Here is a 24,773-nt window from a genome sequence, read left to right on the forward strand (position 1 = left end):
GATAAGAAATCATAGTAAGGGGAAATCTCATTATGTATGCTATGAGTGAGTGACTTGGGATAAGAAGGATTACGATAGGAATCTTGGTGGATAAGATAACCAATGCTCAGGAATAAATCAATAGTGTCAAGATCAAAGAGGCAAGATGGAATGAATAGATTATGGAAGAATTACACATGACACCTATTTGCTAGATTTTCATCATGGTACTTGTCCAAGGTGCCACAAGAAGTAATTTTCACCATGGGAAAAATTTATTTGTCTTTACATTTTTTACCAAGGCACCTATTTCCAGGTTTTCACCAAGGCACATATTTTTGTTTTCTTTTTCTTTGGATTTTTTAGATTTTTGGAAAGAATTCTAGCCTTTTATCACTTTGAATAGTTCTCCTATTAGAAGGATAATTCATGATAAGCCAAGACCATAGAAAGGTATGCTCAAAGATGTTGATAGGATGATGGAAGGGATATAGTAGGAAAGTACAAACAAAGGAGATAGTGGGAAAGATATATGGAGTATAAGATTTTAGGCTTTGCATGAGATAAATGGGATGAAAGGGTAAAACATGGGAGGATAGAAGGTGGAGTGGATAGGGTATTGAAAGGGATGTGAAAGGGTAGAATAAAAAGTGGGAAAGATCAACATTGACACACACTTTGAAGGGTAGTGGGATGATAGAGGGAATATGGACAAAATAGCTTGAGATTTAGATGTATGAGGTGGTAGAATAATTTTGGAGGAAGATGGAGTTGAAGCCTTCAGAATATTTTGAGGAAGATGTTTGGAAGAAGATGAAGTGGAAGCCTTTGGAATCTATAATATCAACTTTGATTTGTTTTCAAAGTTCAAGTCTTTCATAAGAGACTTGGGAAGCCATATAGATTTTGACTTTTATTTTCCTTTGAATGAAGAATTTAGGAACCCATATTTTCTTTGATTTTTCTCTTTGGTTAGTCGACCTTTGTGGTCTCTTGAATATTTATTTTCCCTTTGTATTCACATGTCAATTAGAGAAGACATACTTATCTTCATTTTCAAATGTATTCTTGAGTTTATTCTTATGTCATTCATCTTGGAAATTGCTTCCAAAAGACTTGGGACTTGTGGATGAATAAGGCTGATATGACTGGTTTAGATGGAAAGGTGAATATGAAACATTCATGGATGAGTGTCATTTTTTATCTTTAGGTATGATAGGAGAAGTTGGTGATAACCTAGGAGAAGAATTAGGAAATGAAGGAGTGTTAGCTCCTAAAATGGATGAAAGGTTTGAAGGTTTTATCTTAGATGGATAAGGACCGAGGATAGACTTAGGAGAGGCAAAGGGATAGTTGATAGGTATATCAACATCTTTAGAGTGGGAAACATTACCAAGACCATCAATAGAATCATGAGTTACTTTGATATGAGCAATATCTTTAGTAGGATTATTTGAAGCTTGAGCATATTTTTGAAGTGAGTTTAATGGAGAAGTAGAACAAGAGGGGATGCTTTGATCTTGAAAAGGATTTTTGGATACCATATGAAAAGTATTTTTCTCATGATCTTCAGTAATATCAATAGAGATAATAAAAGAACTATCTTGATCTTTCTTAGAATGATAAGATAGGGGAGATGGAGGGATATGTGGCTCTTGAGATGGAGGGATGACATCTTGAGGGAGATGAGAGGGTTCTAATAGTGAAAATAGTAGGTGTTTTATTTGTTGGAGGTATGTCAAAAAGTTTAGACACTTTAAGAGGTGAATAGATATTGGAAGAAGTAGAAGTTGTATTTGAACCATTACTAGACATGGTTTCATGATGTTGATCAAGCTTGAGAGTAGCAACTTTGATAGATAATTTATTAAGTCTTTGAATTATGCCAACATCAAATAGATCTTGGATTTTATTTTTCAACTTCACGCAATGTGAAGTTTCATGTAGATTATGTCCATGATAAGCACAATAATTACTCATAAAATAGACTCTAGCCAAAGTGACTTTAGGTAAAACAATGAGTTTATTTTGAAGAAGTTATTCCAAAGTTTATTTTTAAGATGTTCCCAAAGGGGTAAAATCAAGCTTTGGTTTAGGTTCCCAAGGTTTTTCTTCAAAGATACTTCTAGATTTCCTGGGTGTTTGTGGATAATTTTTGGGTGGCTTGGACTCAACATTAAATGAAGTCGATGGTTTTTTGTCATCAAAGGAAGGTAAATAATCTTACAAGGAGATTTTTTTCAATGATGTGGCATCTTCCTTCTTTAGACTTTGAAGTTGAGCAATCATTTGTTAGATTTTCTTTGAAATGTTTGCAATAAGTACCTCTTCTTACTCACTAGGAATATTGGATTTAGTGAATTTATTGTTATCCATTGTGATATCCTAGGTTTATGTGAATAACTAGACATAAAAGGTTTGATAGGTTTATACTAAGACCATACTTAAAACATTGTCTCAAAGTAGGTGTGAGTTATATCAAGGTTGGTGTTTTCCAAGACACAAATAGTTGAAAGAGTGGCTAGGACAACCAAGAGATTGACTATCATGACAAAAATGGATAAAAACACAATAGAACAAGTAAAAGAATGGAGCAAAGAGACTAGTTCAAATCTGGGTTACAAGTGTTCAACTGAAACAGTTTAGTTTCAAATAGTTGCAAATAGAGTTGTGTAGGGAGTCATAGACTAGTGAAGATTGAAGAAGATGGTATAGTCATCATTTTCAAGTAGTTTCCAATATAGTAAGACTTTTTAAGAAGGAGTTTTTTCTTATTTAGTTACCATGTTTTAGGTAGATAGTCTAATTTTGAGAACTAGAGATAGGCAGATGTTTAAGGAACCATTTTACTAGTTTTGACTTGTTTGATGTTTATGCATATTTTGGACTTTTAATACTCAATCACACCAAAAACATCATGAATAATCCTCTCAAGGATTTCAACTAGGATATACAAAGATACACTATAGGGTTTCATCAATATATGTAAGCTATGTGAGGCCCAAATCTAGAGATGAAGGAAAATAATGCTACACAACTGGGAGGAGATACTAACCAAAATCTCCACCTTCACTTCCCAAAGGTATAAAGTTATTTGGGGCTTATCCAAGAGTGAAAAGATTATACTTCTAAGAGAGATTTTTTTCAATTCACCTCCTAATATTTATACTCTACTAGAACACTGGAGTTGAGGTTGTCACAAAGGGTGATGAAATACCCAATCAGGCCTCCTAAAAATAAAATAAATCCACTTATTTCTTGTGCACTCAAGATCATCCAAAGGCAAAAGAGGAGTTAATATGTTAGTTGCCTTTGGGTTTAAAAGACACTTGTTCTTTCCCAACGTGTCTTTAGATTTTGTAATCTACTCTTGAAGAAAGTCATGTTTAGCATGTAAATTTCTTTCCAATTTACACCATTGTCAACATAATAAATCAAGAGTTCATCAACATAACTAAATCAAGAAACGTTAGCATAAGAAATCTTATAGGGATATAGAGAGTTCTTTTATGTCACCCAAGATTGAATATATTCATTTTAAGAGCTAAATTTGAGTGTTTCATTGCATTCTTCTTTGATCTTTTAGGCATTCAAGAGTGTGTTTAAGTAGTCATTCTAATCAAAGATTTGTAGATTTCCTTCGGCATTCAAGATTGTATTTTAGTGGATTCATTCCAATGAAATATTTTAGGTTCCATTTATGATGTATCAACAACATAAGGGCAGCCCTATTGAACATAATCTTGATACCTACAAACAACCACACATCAAAAACACATAAATAAAGTAACCACAAGGAAAGATCTGATAGTAAACCACAACTCTTTATTCATAGATAATTGATTGCATGTAACATTCTTGGATGTAAGGCCTTCTAGGTTAGGGACAAAATACAAAAAATATTACAATAATAGTTCTAAAGATTCCTCTAGATCTGACTCAGGGAGAAATGAGATAATCAAGGCCAAAGGCACACCCAATTGTTCAAACCACCTACAAGAGTAAACACAATGGGGAAAAAAAACACCAAATGACAACAAACACAAGAGATAGAGTAAAAAATTCTTTCATATGCTTATCAAATCATCACATATGTGTCTAGTCATAAGGCCTTCTATGTTACAACCACATTATAATTCAGATTTGATCCAAAAAGATCAAACTTCGCAATTTAGCTTGCTTCTGCTCTCCCTACCTTCTTACTCCTAACTTCTATACTCTAAGTCTCTAACAAAGACCCTTTTAAATAAATACATGGCCACAATTTGGCCTATTGCAAATACCAACAATTAGGTCCTCTTATTAAAGGCTAAAAACAAGCCAAAACTTGGGTCTCAAAAAATAACTAACACTAAATTAAATGCAAAGGTCATCTTCTACAAGAAACCAGACAACTCGATGAATGAAAACTCCATCAAAATGTTATAATTTAGTGAGCTCAAGAACATTTAGGATTTGAATAAACTTGACAACCAAAGAATAACTTGGCAACCAAGGAGAACTACACAACCAAAGCAAGCTCAGAGACCAAAGAATATCTCAGCAACCAAGGAGAGCTTGGTGACCAAAGAAACTCAGCAATGCTTGGCAACCAAATGGAATCGACAACACTTGGAAACTAAAGGAACTTGACTACAAATCTAAACTTGACAAACATAGAAAAATTGGCAATGCAAGACAAGACATTGCAACTCAATAATAACTATGAACTCAGAAAACATAGAAAACTCGACAATGCAAGACATTGCAACTTGGTAGCAAGTAAGAAGAAGGAAAATATGCATGATAGCAGTGCAACCTAGGATTCTCCTGCATTAGACAATTGGGGTTGAAAGAAATGATTCTTTTGAATCATTGAGATGTCATAAACCTAAGATGAATCCAACTTAGATTGGGAAATCCATGTACCATCTTCAATTGGTCTATTTTTCCACTTTAGCAAATACTCATAGTAATCCTTTCCCCTTGTGCTCTTACCAAATTTTTAATCTAGTATCCATTCAAACTCTTCAATCTGATTCTTAGGATAATTATCTGATATAACAACTTCATCATTTGATTCATGATATTGATACAAATCACCAACATTGAATATCAGAGATATATCCATGTCATTAGGCAACTCAACTTCATAAGCATTACCACTATCAAACTTCCTCAAGATCTTACAAAGTCCAAACTTCTTCATTCTCAACTTATTGTATGTTCCAATAGAAAATATTCCTTTCTTTAAATGAACCTTCACCTCATCACCAACTTCAAAAATATGATGTCTTTTATACTTATCAGCATTCTCTTTATACTTTAGGTTACTTTGTTCCAACTTCAACTTCACTTCCTTATGCAAAGACTCCATAAAATTAGAAAACCCTTCTCCTACATCCCTTCTCTTTTCTTCACTAGTAATATCCCTAAAATTTGATATCCCTTTAGGTTGTATTCTAGTGACAATCTCAAAAGGTGTTTTTCCTATACTCCTATTCACATAACTGTTATATGCAAACTCAGCTTGTGGTAATACCAACTCCTAATTACTTGACTAATCTTTGACTAAACATCTTAGCAAATTACCCAAGCTTCTATTCACAACCTCTATCTATCCATCTATCTGTGGATGAAATGTAGAACTAAATCTAAACAAAGTACCCATCTTCTTCCAAAAAATCCTCCAAAAATAACCATCAAACTTACTATCTCTATCAAAAATAATACTTCTTGGTAATCCATGCAATCTAACAACCTCTTTGAATAAAATCTTAGCAACATGCACAACATTTGGTGTCTTCTTACATGATATGAAATGTCATTTTATAAAATCTATCCACGATAATAAATATGGAATCATACCCTCTTGATTTCTTAGGAAATCAAAGAAAAAAATCCATATTGATGATGCTCCAAGGTTTCTTAGGTTTAGAAATAGGTGTATACAGTCGAGTATTCTAACTAGCTCCTTTTGCAACTTAGAAAACTCCACAACTCCTTACAAAATTTTGAGCATCCTTATACATATGTGGCTAATAATACTTATCCTTCAACAAACTCAATGTCTTATCAATTCCAAAATGTCAACCCAAACCATCACAATTTTTTTCTTCAATAAAACTAACTCTCATAGCATTTCTTGGTATACATAACTGAATTCCTTTGCACAACATACCTTCTTGACTTACAATGAGATTATGAAACTTAAGACAAAATTGGGCAAAGTGTAGAAGGATCATGAGAATGACCAAGCCAAACTTGTGCTACTGGAAACTCGGGTGGGAATTATACTAGAAAAACTAAAGGAATACAAACAAGGTCTTCGACATATGATCAAGGAAAGTGACAATAAAAAGGAACAAATGACTTCTAGTTTGTGTGTAGTTGTGGCAAGTTTGGGGAAGAAGACCAATGAGGATATTATGTCTCCTGGAGGACCAAGTAAAAGGACCAAATTGAGTTTGTGGAAGAAGGTTGCTGAAGTTACTACTCGTACTAGCTTTTCCCTTACTGATGTTACTCTTAGTATAGCTGATGTGGGGAAGGAGGTTGTTAGGATGATCAAGGATTTTGAGTAGTGGTCTAGCTTTTTTTTGGTTTTGGTTTTAGTTTTCTATTTGTTAGCTCTGTAAAACTTGTAGGTTCTAGGTCCTTGTAAAACTTGGTCACATTTTTTGGATACATTTTGTGGTTTCAAGTCCCTGTAAAACCTAATTTTGTGTTTATTTTTTAGTCTTAGGATCTTGTTTCCTAGTTATGCTATGTTTGAACATCTTTTTTACTATTCTTAGGGGTTTCAGTTCCCCTCAAAACCTATTTTTACCTTAATCTAAAAAGTACCTTCTTGAATGAAATATTCATCATACTTACTCATGTGATCTGATGAATTAAGTTCTCTATACTCTTTCCACACCTCAGAAAAATTAGGGTCAGTATCATACAAGTCTTTCATTTCATCAAAACAAAAACGTCAACCTTCATCTTGGTCAAAAAAGAACATCTTTTGTTCAATGCATCAGTAACTCAGTTAGTAGCTCCACTTTAATGCTTGATAAAAAATGTGAAACTCTACCAGTCCTCAACACACTTCATGTCTCTGGTTCAACTTATGTTGACTTCCCAAATACCATAAAGCTTTGTGGTTAGTATACAACACAAACTCCTTAGGAATCAAATAATGTCTCCACTTAATCAATGCTTGAACAATAGCATAAAACTCTTGATCATACACAAAATACTTCCTTTTAGCAACATTCAATTTCTCACTAAAGAAATCAATAGGTTTACCTTCTTGACTTAATACAACTTCTATTGCACTACCACTTATATCACATTCAACATGAAATACCTTATTAAAATCAAGCAAAGCTAATATAGGTAATTCAACAACCTTTTGTTTCAAAGTCTCAAAACTATTATTAGCTCCATGTGTCCACTTGAATTCATTTATATCTCCTCTTATTGTCTCAAGCATAGAACTTCAAACAAGACTAAAATTCCTTATAAACTTCCTATAAAAACAAGCAAAACCATGAAATGATCTTACCTCACCCACATTCTTAGGTGTAGGAAATTACAAAATTTCTCTAACCTTCTTTGGATCTATTTTCAAACCATCAATTGAAATTAGAAATCCCAACTACACGATCTCCTCTTGCACAAAAGAACATTTCTTCAGACTAATCATCAACTTCTCCTCTTTCAATCTCTACAATACTTGTCTAACATGTTTAACATGTTCTTTCTTAGTCTTACTGAAAATCAGAATATAATCCAAATAAGCAATCACAAACTTACCCAAAAATCTTTTGATAACTTTAATTATTAACCTCATAAAAGTACTAGTGGTATAAGTCAAACCAAAAGATATAGCCAACCATTCATACAAACCATATTTTTTCTTGAAAGTAGTCTTCCTTTCATCAGTTCTCTAATTTTGATCTGATGATACCCACTCTTCAAATCAATCTTGGTCAAATACTTTTCTCCACTCAAACAATCCATTATGTCATCCATCCTTTGCATAGGAAACTTATATTTCACTATGATTTTGTTGATAGCTCTAGAATCAGTAAACAATCTCCATTCTCTATTCTTCTTAGTTTCTAATATAGTAGGTAAAACACATCAAATCAAACTTTCTTTGATCAAACCTTTCTATAACAACTCATGCATTTGTTTGTTAAGTTCTTCATTCTATGTAGGTTTCAATCTATATGGTTCTTTGTTTGGAAAACTAGCTCTAGGAATCAAATCCATACAATCACTTATACTTCTAATTGGAAATAAACCATCAAGTATATCCTCTACAACAATATCCTTATATGCATTCAAAAATTCTTTAATTTCCACTAGAACTCGATCATTACTACCAGCTTTTGTTGTCACCCAGTTACCATTGATTGACACTTGCTTAGCACTACTTTCTGATACTCAATTTCTACTGGCACAACTTACTATCCTAGGGGTTATAGAAAAATTTATTTGATTCTTATTTATTTCCTTTTCAAATTTCTTTCCATTAACCATGCAAATTCTCATAGTAGTATAGTTAACCTCATCTGGACTTTCAATCAAAGGCAATAATATTTTATTTTCCCCATTCACTCAAAGAGTATATTGATTCAATCTTCTATCATGTATAGCATATCTATCATATTACCAAGGTCTACCCAACAATATGTAACAACAATCCATAGGCATAATAACATACAAAACTTTATCAAAGTAATGTCCAATCTTGAACTTCGTAATACATTGTTCACTTACCAATATCTTATGCTCATCTTTGATCCATGAAAAATTATAGGATTTAGGATACTCCAACCTATACAATTGTAACTCTGTAACCAATTCTTCTAATGCCAAATTTTTAGAACTTCCACGATCAATGATCACCTTGCAACATTTTGCAGCCATCTTACATTTGGTCTTGAAAAGACTTCTCCTTAGGACAAGTTCCTCATCACATCCCTTATTACATAGGGTTCTTCTCACCATAAAATTTTATCCAACCTCAGGTCCATTAGGTGAACCCTCAGTGTCTCCTTGTACCACAATATTTATATTACCTTGCCCACTTCTAAAGGATCTGCACTAAAAAGATCTATGTCCCTCTTTACCACATCTAAAACAATTACCATGAAAACCCCCTCTAGAATAAGAATTACCTCTTCCTTGGTAACAATTAGTAACTCATTGGTAAAGATCTCCACCTTTCCTCTGCCTTTTCTTTATCATCATTCTTCCATTTAGATTTTTCCTTATCTTGCATAGAACTATCAAATCTACCACCTTCTCCATAAGATCTACCTTCACCTCATTGGAATCTACCACATGTACCTCTTTTTCTTTATTTAGGCTTCTTTTTCAAAATCTCCTTAGCTTTCAAGACATATTGGTATACTTCTTCAACACTTTCCAATTTCACAAAACTTATCTATCTTGTATTCCAAATCTCAATCCATTTATGTGCCTTACAATTTTCTCAACATCATCATCCATATGTCTAGATCTAATGTCCAATCTATAGAATTCCTTGATATACTCCTTCATAGTCATGTCCCTTTGTCTCAAATTTTGCATCTTTATCAACAAACTAACTTGGTAATTAGTAGGAAGGAACTTTTCTTTTACCTTGTTCACCATCTTTAGCCAAGTCTTCATCTTTTCCTTTCCTCTCATTTTTCTATTAGTTTGCAAATGTTCTCACCAAATTGAGGCATGTCCTTCCAATCTAGTAACTGCAATCTTCTCCATTTCAGAGATTCAATCCAACACAACATTGGTATCCAATTTTCCATCACAAGGAAAAATATCGATAGTAGGTTTTGAATTTTCTCTAGACAACACTCTTAGCAACCTTTCCTTATCTTGATCTTCTTTAGGTTTTGGATTAGGGTTTGGTGTTTCTACCTCATCATTACTCACATTATGAAGATGTACTCCTATCCTCTAGATTGTCTCTATAGCTTCTGATCTAGCTATAATTTGCCTCAGTGTATCCAATATGATATTGTCAACATTTCTTCTACCTCCAACCATATTTACAATTAGGTTCCTGCAAGATCATAACCCTCTACAAGTTATAGGTCAAATTTGCAAATCTACAACCCTACAATCCAAATCAATTTAGGGTTCTACACAATCTAGTCTCCACAAGGATGAACCTCTACTTTAATACCACATGACATGGGGAGGAATGAGATAACTAGGGCCGAAGCCACACCCAGCTATTCAAATTACCTATGAGAGTAAACACAACAAAAAACAAACACAAAATAATAAAAAACACTAGTGATAGAGGAAAAATGCTTTCATATACTTATCAAATCATCACATACATGCCCATTTGTGAGGCCTTCTAGGTTGTAGCCACATTACAATTTAGATTCAATCCAAAAATATCAAACTTTGCAATTCAGCTTGCTTTTGCTCCTCCTACCATCTTACTCCTAACGTCCATACTCTAAGACTCTACCAAAGACCCTTTTAAACACATGCGTGAATACAAGTTAACCTATTTAAAATAACAACAATTAGGTCCTCTTATTAAATGCTAAAAAAAGCCACAAGTCAGCTCTCAAAAAATACCTAACACTAAATTAAATGCAATGTTTGGCTTCTAGAAGACAACACACATGGACAACTCAGTAAATGAAGACTCCATCAAACTACTACAATTTGATGAGAAAATAAACATTTAACATCTAAAGAAACTTCAGAACCAAAGAATAAATGAGCAACCAAGGAGAACTCGACAACCAAAGAAAGATTGATGACTAGAGAAGGAGACATCTAGGAGAAGGAAGAACACAGAGGCTCTGCTTCTAGGAGTGGTCATGAAGAGATGGTTGCATTGGTACATTGAGTATGGAGACTCAAGGAGACAAAGCTTGAAAGAAAAGGCAAATTGTTAAGAGTTGCAGAGATTGAAGGCCAAGCAAGGGTATGAGTTGAGAAGTGATCTGAGATTTGCAAGATATGTTGTATGTTGTAGTCAGGTCAAGATTTTCTAATACTTTCTAGCAATTGTATTAGATCTAAAAATCCTATGGACTTAGGTTTCCCTAACAGCCATTTGTAAATCCTTTAATAGGATGGCATTCCAAGTGAATTTTCTAAAGTCCTCTAACTAGGCCCACTTCTAATAGGGTGGTTAAATCTTGTAACAAGGTCACATTTAATAATGTGTTGTAAGCCTTTAACAAGGTAGGCCTTTCATAGGGCATCACTTCAGAAGGGTAAAAATTGAGTAGCATGTTACTGGTGGTTTTTCCCAAATTGGGTTTCCATGTAAATCACTATGTCATGTGTTGATTTCTTGAGTGTTATACTTGCATGTTGATTTACAGTAACTTGCTAATTAGATAAGTTAAATCTTGGATGGATGAATGGTTGAATGACTTCACTATACTTAGTGAAAAGCTTGAATAGGACATTTAGACCTTGAATAAATAATTCACCCCCCCTAGTTATTGTAAAGCAATTCTAACAATTGGTATCAGAGCCATCTACTGATTAAGTTTCAAGGTACTAGAAGCAGGAAGATTAAGATGTCTGAGAGAAGTTCCCAAGCTCAACAAAGACAACTTTGTTGCATGGCAGAGTTTGATGAAATTGCACCTTTGATCAATAGGTGACTACACACAAACCTTAATTGGAATAGAGCATGTAACTCTAGTAGGACCACTCACTACAGATGACTTAAACAAAAAGAAGGAGCCTAACCAACCCATGTTGAAAATTACATCTGCACTTAGCTATGCTAAATATAATGACATCAAAGACTATAACACTGCATTCAAAATGTGGAAAACCTTATCAGATATCTATGGAGGTGATCAGAATTTCCAGATAGCAAAGAGAGAAAGCCTAAGAGGGAATTTTGATGACATGAAGATGGAGGAAGGTGAAAATGCTGCTCAGTATGCTGCAAGAATAAAAGAAGTGGTGAGTGCAATAGAAAGTCTAGGTGGACAATTGGAAGAAGAAACATCCATCAGCAAATACTTAAGAACTTTTCTCCCTATCTATGCTATAAGAGTTTCAGCCATCCAAGAGCTAAGGTGTGTAGAAGGGAACACACTAACCTTTGAAGGAATAGTTGGAAGACTTATTGAATTTGAGCTATCCAATTTGGACAACTATAGACCTAAGAAACTTGAATCTACTTTCAAGCCCAAGATGACAATAAAATATACTAAGGAGGACACATCAAGCAAGACAAGAAGAAAAGGAAAACATGCATCTAGTGATAGCAACATAGATGAGGAAGATGTGGAGCAGTTAGAAGCACTTCTGGCCAAGAGATTCCATAGAGGTAAAGGAAAATTCAAAGGTAAGCTCCCTATCATATGTTTTAATTGCAATGAAGTAGGTCATATAGTTGCAAGATGTCCATTGAAGAAAAACTATAAAGAAGGAAACAAGTTCAGGAACAAAAGAGAAGATGACAACAAAGATTACAAGGAGAAAGGCAAGAGATACTACATTATTGAAGAAGACTCTAATGAAAAGGATGATGAAGTAGTCTATGTAGCCATGAAGGATGAATCAAACAAAGATGAAGATGAAGCAACAACATTAGTTACCTATGTGAACAAGAATGAAAAGTGGATCATAGACAGTGGATGCTCACATCACATGATAGGAGATAAAAGTATGTTCATTACCTTTACTCCATACGATGGAAATAGTGTTAGATTTGGTAATGATTCTCCATATCAAATCAAAGGAAAAGGCTCTATCAAACTTACAAAGAAAATTTCATGTGATAATGCATACTATGTTGAAGGATTCAACTACAACTTGTAAGTTGAATTTGAAAATAAAACTGCCAAGATTTATGAAACTGATGGAAATCTGATAGGAAAAGGTGAAAAAACTAGGAGTAATCTATTTTACCTAGATATGGAAGAAGCAAAATTTCTTTTTGTTAGACTTGATGATGTTTGGTTATGGCATAAAAGGTTGTGTCATTTTAACTTTGATAATTTGATTAGTATCAGCAAGAAAAAGAAAGTCAGAGGATTGCCCAAGTTGAAGAAACCTAAAAACACAATGTGTAAACAATGTCAACTAGGGAAAATGAATAAGTCTAGTTTCAAAAGAAAAACATACGCTTCCAAAGAAGTACTAAAGTTAGTTCATGCAGACTTATGTGGCCCAATAGAAGTGCAAAGCTACCTAGGAGATAGATACATAATGCTATTTGTAGATTATTATTCCAAGATCATGACTACTATGTTTTTAAAGAAAAAATTTGATGCATTCCAAATGTTCAAGTGGTATTTGGCTAGAGTTGAGAAGGAAATAGGAAAGAGCCTGAAATGCTTAAGGTCAGACAAAGGAGATGAGTTCACATCAAGAGAGTTTGAAACATTTTGCAATGACAAAGGTATCAAAAGGAAAACATTAGCACCAAGAACTCCACCATAGAATGGTATTGCTGAAAGGAGAAATAGGTTAGTGATTGACTATTCTAGAACCTTGATGATGGAGAAAAATGTTGCACTAAAATACTGGAGAGAAGTTGTAAGTACTATAGTCTACACAATGAATAGAGTTCAAGTCAAGAAAGGTACAAATGCAACACCCTTTGAATTGGGGTATGGTCATTCACTTAATGTTAAACATTTCAAAGTGTTTGGCTATAAATGCTATATTCCAAAAGACACTAGAAATGGAAAGTTTGATGCAAAAAGTGATGAAGACATATTTCTTGGATACTCCACCAGAAGTAAGGCATATAAGTGTTTGAATACTAACACTAACAGAGTTGTAGAGAGTGCAAATGTAAATTTTGATGAGCATGCAGAAGTTTAGGTTGATGAGTCAAAGAAAATAGAGGATTATACATCCTTTGTATACTTCTATAAAGGAATGACAATTGAAGACAATATTGCAAATCAAGTTGGGAATCAGCAACAAACTTTAGTATCTATCGAGTCTCAACTAGTGAATGTTGAGTTACATTTAGAAGCCGAGCTGCAGAATGTAGAAAATGCACATACTAATTCTAAAAATAGTATGTAAGAAAGGAATGATGAAATTCTAGATGAAGAAGAATGAAATGACTCTAAAGCTAAAGGATCAAATATGGAAAGAAGGACTGAACCTAGATTAGCCAAGTATGTAAGAAGACATCACCTTGTAGATCAAATCATTTGTGATAAGGATGCTAGAAAAATGACAAGGAATAGACTGGGGAATGAATCATGTCTACTAAGCAAGGTTGAACCCAAAATAGTAAAAGATGCACTACAAGACGACGACTGGTATAAGGCCACGATAGAAGAGATAGATCAAATTGAGAAGAACAAAACTTGGTCTCTAGTTCCCAGACCAACTAATAAGGATGTGATTGGTACCAAATGGGTGTTTAGAAACAAACTTGATGAGAATGGTGAAATAACAAGAAACAAAGCCAGATTAGTTTGCAAAGGCTATGCACAAGAAGGACTAGATTATGGAGAGATATTTTATCGTATTGCAAGAATGGAAGGAGTAAGAACATTACCTACATATGCTACATATAAAGGTTTCAAAGTCTACCAGATGGGCATAAAGTCTGCTTTTCTAAATGGTATATTGGAAGAGGAAGTCTACATAGAACAACCAAATGGATTTGTTGATGAGAAGAATACGGACATGGTCTGCAAGCTACACAAAGCACTTTATGGATTAAAGCAAGCACCTAGAGCATGGTATGAAAGTTTGCACAAATATCTTGTAAATATAGGATTTGAAAGAACACATGACAATAGCAATTTGTACATCAAAGCTGAGGAAGGTAAAGACATTTTAATATTAAAAATCTTTTTTGATGACATAATATTTGGAGGAAAAAATGTTTTATGCAAAGATTTTGTTGATTAAATGAAGCATGAATTTAAGATGTCAATGTTTGGAGAAATCAAATTCTTTGTTGGATTACAAGTACATCAGTTTAAACATGGCATATTTGTGACCCAATCCAAATACATCAAGGAAGTACTCAAAACATTTGGGCTAGAAGACTCAAAACTAGTTAGCACACCAAGGGCAATAGGCCATAAACTATCCAAGAATGATGAATCTGTTGAAGTAAATCAGATATTGCATAAGTCAATGATTAGAAAGCTACAATATGTTGTACATAGTAGACCAGACATTGCATTAGTTGTTGGAATGGTAGAAAGATTTTTTGCCAATCCAAGAGAAAATTACTTAATGGCAGTGAAGATAATATTGAGATACCTGAAAGGAACTAATGACTTTGGTTTATACTACAAGAGGAATGAAAAGTTTGAACTGAAAGCTTACACTAATGCAGATTGGGGAGGTAACATTGATGATAGAAAAAGCACCAGTGCAGGAGCAATTTTCTTAGGAAAGAGGTTGATTACATGGACAAGAAAAAAGAAAAGTTGCACCTCACAGTCTACTATTGAAGCTGAATATGTGGCAACTGCTATAAATTGGACCAATATTGTGTGGATCAAATATTTGTTGCAAGGTGTGAAGGAAGAAGTAATTGAGCCTATGACACTTTATTGTGATAATATAAGAGCTATCAATATATCAAAGAACCCAGTAATGCATGTTAAAACTAAGCATATTGCAATCAAGTATCACTATGTAAGAGAGCTGGTGGAAGAGAAACAAGTGAAGATGGAATATGTGAGCTCAAAGAAACAGATTGCTGATATCTTCACAAAAGCACTACCTAAAGATGCTTTTGAGTATCTTAGAGGTAAGTTAGGGGTGATACCCCTAGCTAAGGCTACTTGAACCAAAAAGAAAGAATGCCCTACATCAAATAAGTTGAATGTTCAAGATTCTACACATTGATGCAGAGGATGTTTACTTTGGGATCCATGCCTAAAGTAGTAGAAGTCCTGAACCTTCAAATCAATGACAAGCAAGGTGATAGAGGGAGAAATTAAATGAACCTATAAGAGCTACATCTTCATATTAAGATGCTAATATGTCTTTGGTATTGTTGTCAAAGAGGGAGAAGTGAACAACTAATCAACAACTATTGAATATAAAGGATCAAAAGAGAAGAGGGAGATTTCAGAGGTTGATCAGAATAGTAGAAGATGAATAATACATAGGGAGAAAGATAAAGATAAAGGATATAGTAGGAAAGAGGGAGAAGTGAAATGAAACAATCAAAATAGTAATAGGAGATGTGATGTTACAATTTACTATTTTGCATTTGACTTACTGTTCTAACCTAGTAAGCTTTTGGTGGAATAGTTTAGTCTAATGGTTGATTAGTTTGGTTTGTCATCAATGCTGAAGAGGGAGATCGTTGGAAATCTGATTGAAAAGCTCATTGTTGTTGAAGATCAAAGAGGGAGATTGTTGTAAAAGAATGTTTTCAATCATTGTTTTGCCATTGATGTCAAACCTGCTATTTGTAGGGATGATATTTTCTTATAAGATCCAAGCACTATCACTTAGTTGATTGATGAAGAGGATTTGATCAACAAGATGTAACAAGAGAACCTAAAAAAAATGTTGAGGTATGATATTGTAATGAAGTGCAAGGATTAGTTAAGACAATGGTTAAGTAATGTATTGATGACATACTCAAAGATACAGAGGTTGGTCACACTTAGATACATTGGAAGAATAAGTTGTAACAAGGTTGACTTCAAAGCTTTAACAAAGATCATCAGTAGGTGCTGAGCATGTTAGTTGAAGTTGAGAAAATTCTTAGTAGAAGCCAAGTAATAGACATTTCTAGTGTGTGTTGAGTGATCTTCAAGTGTTGAGTAAAGATCAAGTGCCGAGCATTAGGAAAAACATAGTTGATGCCAAGTGATCTTTAGGTGCTAAGCATCAAGAAAAACATAGTTGATGCTAAGTAACACAGTATGTGTCGAGCACCAGTATTTCTATAGTGTTGAGCTGCTACATTATTTCAAATGATGAAGATTTTCCAAACCTAAGCTGACATAGTGGTTGCATTGAATTTTGTGAATGAGTTGGAAGATAAGGATGATGAGTTGTTGGCACAAAATCTTATGTAAACCATTTTTGGGTGAATTCTAAAGGATTATTCAAGAAGTTTCTAGAGGAAACAGAATATGGGTTAGATACAATGAATCCTACCTAATCCATGAAAATTGAAATTGAAAAATGGAAGACTCGAGTGGGAAAAGGAAATCCAAGACTTCTATTTAATAAGTCATAAGCCAAGAAGCAAAGAGTTGATGATGTTGTTGCTGCTGAAGTGCCAAATCTGCAAAGTGGTTGAAAGGGTGTCAAGAAGGAGACATCTAGGAGAAGGAAGAGCACAGAGGCTCTACTTCTAGGAGTGGTCATGAAGAGATGATTGCACTGGTACATTGAGTATGGAGACTCAAAGAGACAAAGCTTGAAAGAATAGGCAAGCTGTTAAGAGTTGTAGAGATTGAAGGCCAGGCAAGGGTATGAGTTGAGAAGCGATCTAAGATCTACAAGATAAGTTGTATGTTGTAGTTAGGTCAAGATTTTCTAATAATTTCTAGCAATTTTATTAGATCTAAAAATCCTATGGACTTAGGTTGGCCTAATAGCCATTTGTAAATCCTTTAACAGGGTGGCATTCCAAGTGAATGTTTTAAAGTCCTCTAACCAGGCTCATTTCTAATAGGGTGGCTAAATCCTCTAACAAGGTCACATTTAATAGTGTGTTGTAAGCCTTTAATGGGGTAGGCCCTTCATAGGGCATCACTTCAGAAGGGTGAAAATTTACTAGCATGTTATTGGTGGGTTTTCCCAAATTGGGTTTCCATGTAAATCATCAAGTCATGTGTTGATTTCCTATGTGTTATACTTGCATGTTGATTAATAGTAACTTGCTGATAGATAAGTTAAATCTTGGATGGATGAATGGTTGAATGACTTCACTATACTTAGTGAAAAGTTTGAATAGGACATTTGGACCTTGAATGACTGATTTAGTCCCCCTCCCACAACCACCCCCCCCCCCCCCCCCCCCCCACCAGTTATTCTAAAGAAATTCTAACATCAGCTAGAACATGAATTAGATATGCAAAGTTGGCTCATAGAAAACTTGACACCTATAGAAACCAAGCCAATCATCATCCAAACCACAAGCACTTTTGAGCTCCTAGTGCATACTAAGCAAGTCATTCAAGTTGAGCAACCAACACCTATAGAGCATAACAAGTATTGAGAAACCAACTATGACTGACAACCAATAGTGATTGAGCACCACTCCATCTTCAATAAAAAATTCTTGAACCTTTAGGAACCTTAGATGCCCCTACATCAAAGTCCTAGGGTACAAAGAAAAGTTTGTTCCACACTTTGATGCCCAATGAAAAATCAACAACCATCTTCATCTTCACCAAAGACTTCCACTCCAATAAGGACAAGATAACCAACATGCAAATCATCCACATTTGCATCATTCTATCAAAAACCAGAATCTCAACCACCTAATCCACATGTTCACTCTTAGGAACAAACTAAACATAATGCTTCATCACCAAATCCACATCCACAATAGCAACTAGTAAATCCACTAGCATCAACAAACTCCATGTTAGAAGAAATATGTAGATCTCCATCAACACATTCCAAACTCACAACACCAACATTCTCATTTCTTTCAATAAGATGCTTCGATAGCACCTAATGCAATGAGAATCTGAGGGTACTCCTATTGGAGGCAATCTAGATCCCTGTAAATAACCACACAATAGAAACACAACAACAAAACCACAAGGCAAGATCTTATACCAAACCACAAGTCTTTATTCATAGATAACTAATTACATACAATATGCCTGGATGTAAGGCCTTCCAGGCTAGGGCCAAATGCAATAACAATTAAAATAATAGCTATGCAAGATCCCTCAAGATCCAACTCCACACACCAATCCTAGCTAATCTAGATCCACATCTGGATAAAAAAACCAAGAAGAATCTAAACTTGTACCCTCAAATTCACTAAGCTATTCTCTAGTTCTCAAGCTACAACTACTAGCCCTTCAAAGTTCACATCCTCTTCTCAAAGATGGATGATAATAATGCCTAAATACTCCACAAAACCCCTTACTTATACCCAACTAAACCACAAGGTAGCCCAGTTCAATACAAATTAAATTAAATTCCATACATTAAATATATGTTGAGCTGCAATTTTGGCTACAACACAAATTAAATACCTTAAAGTTTGCTAAAACATGAATTAAATACCCAAAGTTGGCTCATAGACAAGTTGACAACTATAGGAACGAAGACCAAACCAAGTGTTAGGGAAACCAATCCAAGCATTAGCCAAACCACAAGCACTTATGAGCTCCCAATCCATGTCGACCTCTTACTGTATGCCAAGCACCCAATGCATGTTGAGCAACCCATTCAAGCCAAGAAACCAACACCTTCCAAGCATAACAAATGTCAAGTAACCAATGACAACCAAGAACCTCAGCCACAAAACAACCAGTAGCAACTAAGCACCACTCCTATAAAAATTCTTAAACCTTCAAGAACCTCAAATGCCCCTACATTAGACTCCCAGGGTATGAAGAAAAGTGTGTCCCACACTTTGTTGCCCAATGAAAAATTAACAATGATCTTCATCTTCATCAAAACCTTCCACTTCAATAGGGAAAAGGCAACCAACATGCAAATCATCCACATCTACATCATTCTATCAAACACTATAATCTCAACCATCCAATCAGCATGGTCACTCCAAAGAACAAATTGAACATAATACTTCATCGACAAATCCACATCTACAGTAGCAACTAGTGAATCCACACTAGTAGCAAGAAACTCCACATTAGCAAAAATATGTAGATCTCCATCAACAAATTTGGAACTCATAATACTATAAATCTCATTGCTCACAACAAGATTCTTTGATACCACTTGATGCAGTGAGAATCTGAGGGTACTCCTATTGGAGGTAATCTAGATCCTTGCAAATAACCACACAACAAAAACCTAATAACAAAGCAACCAAAAGACAAGATCTAATACCAAACCACAACTCTTTATTCATAGATAACTTATTACATGCAATATGTCTAGTTGTAAGACCTTCTAGGTTAGGGCTAAATACAAAAACAATTACAATAATAGTTCCACAAGATCCCTAAAGATCCAACTCCAAACACCAATCCTAGCTAGTCTAGATCCACAACTGGATAAGAACACCTAGAAGAATCTACATTTATACCTAGAGTTCCACCAACCTGTTCTTTGGTTCTCAAGCTATAGGAGCTAGCCCTTCAAAGTTTGCATCCTCTTCTCCAAGTTGGATGATAATAATACCTAAAGACTCCACAAAACCACTTACATATACCCAACTAAGCCACAAGTTAGCCTAGTTCAATACAAATTAAATTAAATCCCATACATTAAATATATGTTGAGCCATGAGTTGGCTACAATACAAATTAACTACCCCAAACTCAGCTACAACATGAATTAAATATACAAATTCAGCTTACAGAAAACTTAGTACTTAGAGGAACCAAGAGCAGACTAAGGGTTAGGGAAACCAAGCCAAGCCATGCATGTCAAGTACCCAGTGCATGTTGAAAAACCCATACAAGCCTAGCAACCAACACATGTCAAGCATAATGGGTGTCAAGAAACCAATGATGACTAAGCACCTCTGCCACATCATAGCTACTAGCAACTAAGCACCACTCTTGCTATAAAAATGCCTGAACCTTTAGAACCTCAGATTCCCCTGCATCACTTTAGGCATTCAAGAATGAGTTTTGGTTGATTTTTTAGTTCCCAAAAGGAAGTGTGATTTAACTGAAAAGAAGTGCCCCATTTTTTTAACACTTTGAAAACCTTGTTTGCTTCCTTGTTATTTTCCACAGACTTGCAAAAAAATTATTTGATTAAAACTCTAAGATTTGCATCATGAATTAATTTTTTTATGAAAATATATTTAAAAAATTACTAAAAAATGAATTTTGATTAGAAGAATCTAAAACAAAATTTGAAGCCTTTTGATAGCATTTCCAATTTTCAAAAAAACTCTTTGAAATTTCCTTTATTTCTCCTCAATTAATTTTTTTCTTATGAAAAACTAATAAAAAATAAAAATTGCGAAAAAATTATTTCAAAAATCTTTTTTTTTCTATACACTACATACATTAGTAGGAAACTACAAAATCAAATTCATTAGTAAAATCATTAAAAAAAACAAATACTAAACCATGATCCAATAACTCTGAAATTTTTCTATGATGTACACATATCCATATCAACCTACCAAAAATCTTCATTAGTTATTTCAATTATTTGTGTCCAAAAAGTGTTTTTTATGAAAAGTAACATAAGAACAAAAAAAATTAGGCTCTACAAATTTCCACTCTACAACTTTCCCACACTTGTGGTGTTTGAATTTTGATGAGTTGAGGTGGCCCACCCCTAGAGGGTCATAGCCCTAGAGTTTTCCTGGACCTACAACTTGTGTTGACCTCAAGTGGGAGATCCCAGGTGGTGGTAGATCCCAAGTTATTTTCAAGTGGTGATCTAGTTGTGTCAGATCTACTATCTAGGGATCTTATGGAGAATTTTGTGGAACCCCCTATGGCCCCAAGATGGAAGGAAGTTATCCTTGGGGATATTTTGAATCAAAACTCTCTAGAAGCACCCAAGGTTATCAATAGAGATGAGGGGTTGGAGGATTAGTTTCCTAGGTATCTTGGTTGATTTTCTATCAACTAATTTAAGAGTGTGTTTGGTGGGACATTTTTTGGCCTATCTCACTTAAATTGATATGGTTAGGAAATGGGTGAGTAAGAAGTGGAAGGTGAAAGGGAGTGTGTTTGTTTTAGTGATGGTTAGGGGTCTCTTCTACTTCAAGCTTACTGTAGCTTAAGATATGGAAATGGTTTTGGCTAGGACATGGCATTATGGTAAGCATAACCTTAAACTGACTAAATGGCACCTAGCCTTGGCTCCAATTTGAGTCAAACTCGCAGGCCTCCCCCTATAATATTGTGATAAAAAGATCCTCAATTTGAATGGGAACTCCTTTGAGCATTGTTTAGTTGTGGATTTGGTTACCCTATAGAATTTTAGGCAAGTGTTTACAAGATTTAGATTAAATGTAGTGATTGGTGCAACACTATCTGAGTCCATAGTGTTGAGTTCTAAGTGGGGGAAGAAGATTCAACCTATAGTTTATGAGAATGTGGGACTGTTCTACTAGAACTTCTCATCATCCAAACATATTTTCGTGGATTGTAAGAAGAATAGTAAGCCTTCTTGAATCAAAGGAGAGAATTTTAAGTAAAAAAAAAGTAGTATTCCCACCTAATGAGAAGGTGAAAGAGGAAGTTGGAGGGAGGTCAAAAATGACTCTACAACTCAGGAGATTCCTGAGAGGGGTAATGAGGAGATGAATAAGTTTCTCACTAATTCTCATCAGGAGAGACTTTAGATTCATGTGCTCCCTAAACCACATGATAGGCCTATGGAGGATGGAGGGTCTTCAAGTGTGGTGGAGGAAGGAGAAATTGTTAAAATTGAGGGAGGTGACCCTTTCCCCTTCCTGTAAGGATTTGAGGATCCTCTTAAAAAACCCATGAAAAATAAGGTGATTGAGGAGGTATGTGGGGAGATGGACGGAAGGTGCAAGGAGATTAAGGAAGACAAGGGGATTGAGTTGGTTGAAAAAGACGTGACTCATAAGCTTAGTTGGAGTAAGGAATCCCCCTAAGTAGCTATGCTAGAGGAAGTTTTTACTCCTACTTTAGCCTCCACCATCCCTCTAGGATTAGATGAAGGTATTTGGAAAACCCAAAGAAGACTAACCAACATGTCAAGGAAACTAGAGATTGGGAAGGAGATGAAACTGGATATGGGGAAAATGGGGCAAGTAGATGACAAGTGACATGTCTAGTGGCAAGCAACCAACCTTGGAGACTATGAACAAGGGTAGGAAACGACTATCCTATCGTAGAATATGAGGGGGTTGAATAGCACTCAGAAGTAGCTTGTGCTTAAATAATAGTTAGATAATGCTAGGATTGATATTTTACTAATTTAGGAATATAAAATATCCCTAGCTAATTTGGATAGTATTGTGCGTTATAGTTGGTCAAGGCCTAGTTACTACTATAGTAACACAGAGGGAACTTTGAGAGGAATGACCGCCTTTTGGAACCCTAGTATGGGGAAAGGGAGGTTTATTCATAGTTATAAGTACTACCTTATAACTAAGCATAAGAAGGGTGAGGAGTTTTAGAATAGCATTAATGTGTATGCTCCAAACTCTAGACTTGGAAGATGTTAGCTTTGGGAGGAATTGTCTAACTTTCTATTCCATTGTAGGAACTCCTTTTGTATGGGAGACTTCAACTCTCCATGGCACCCCTCAGAGAAGGTTGAAGGAGCAATTGATTTTACTAATAGTATGAAGGATTTGGCTAATTTTATAACTAAAAATGACTTGATAGATTTGGAGCTTAGAGGTGTCAAGCTAATTTTCTTGAATAACAAAATGGGGGAAGACCTCATTCAAGTCAAACTTGATAGACTCTTTATTCTAGCTAGTTGGGTTGGGTGTACTTCCTCCACCCTATTAGGTCCTCCTAAGATGGTCCTGAATCATACCTACATCCTTTTCAATTGGAAGGAGGAGGTTATGGGAGGCCCAAAATCTTTCAGGAGTGAAGTAATGTGGCAATCCCACCCAAATTTTAGAAGATGAATAGAGGATTGGTGGAATATAAATATTGAGGGCACTGCGATGTTCAAGCTCTCAGCAAAGTTAGATAATGTGAGGAGGAATATGAAGCCTTAGAACAAAAGATACTTTGGTGATAATTTTAAGATCAAGAAGGAGATGGAAAGTAAGTTGGAGAATCTCAAGAAGGAAATGGGAGATGGTTTGGCCTTAGATGATATTATTATTAAAGAGCAAAATTGTAGGAGGTTGCGAAAACATACTATGAATAGGGAGGAAATATTTTGGAAATGAACATCAAGAATCTTGTGGTTGAAGTTGGGGGATAGGAACACAACATTATTCCATAGGCCTGCTTCTAGACACAAAAGGACAAATATGATTGACTCTATGATTGACCACCACACACTACTAAATTTGGGCTCGAATTATAATCATAGGCTATCACAATTATGATGGTAACCCATTACCCAATTGGAATCACTTAGAATTGGCTCATGTTAGATAGGTGCTAGATTTTTTCTATTGCAAGTTGTGATGGAAATTTTTACCATCACAATTGTGATGGCCAAAGGTGTCATTAATTGAGCTATCATTCTGGCAAACTGTTCATTTTCATAGTAACAATTGTGACATAAATCTATCAATGACACAATTGTAATTGCAACATCTATGTGATAGAAATGTTGGAAGCATGAATGTTGATGGTATTCTAATTGGGGAGTATTTTAGATATTTTACTATGATGATATGTTACATTCATGATAGTGTTTGTCATTGATGTCTACATAGCAATTTTTTATCTTATCTAACAGAAGAATAACAAAAAGATCAAGTTGGTAAAGATAGATAGTTGAATATTCTCACTATCCAAGGTTATGGGTGATACTTCTAAGTATCTAGTATATGCAATTAATGTTGCGTAAGAAATGTTAAGTCTGGAAGAAGTTATGTAACTTTTGGTGATGTCTATTTTTTGATAGAGTTTACAGAGGCATGTTCTAGTAAACATGTTATATCTCTTAGCAAAATTAATATTTTAAGAATCAAGGTTGAGCATGTGAAGAAGACATGTTGATCATGACATGGTCAAGCTCACTTGTCATAATATTGTATGTACAAAAACTTATTCAAG

Source organism: Cupressus sempervirens, chromosome 11 (assembly GCF_028749045.1).
Source record: "Cupressus sempervirens isolate cs-2001-9-10 chromosome 11, ASM2874904v1, whole genome shotgun sequence".
NCBI classification, from domain to species: Eukaryota; Viridiplantae; Streptophyta; class Pinopsida; order Cupressales; family Cupressaceae; genus Cupressus; species Cupressus sempervirens.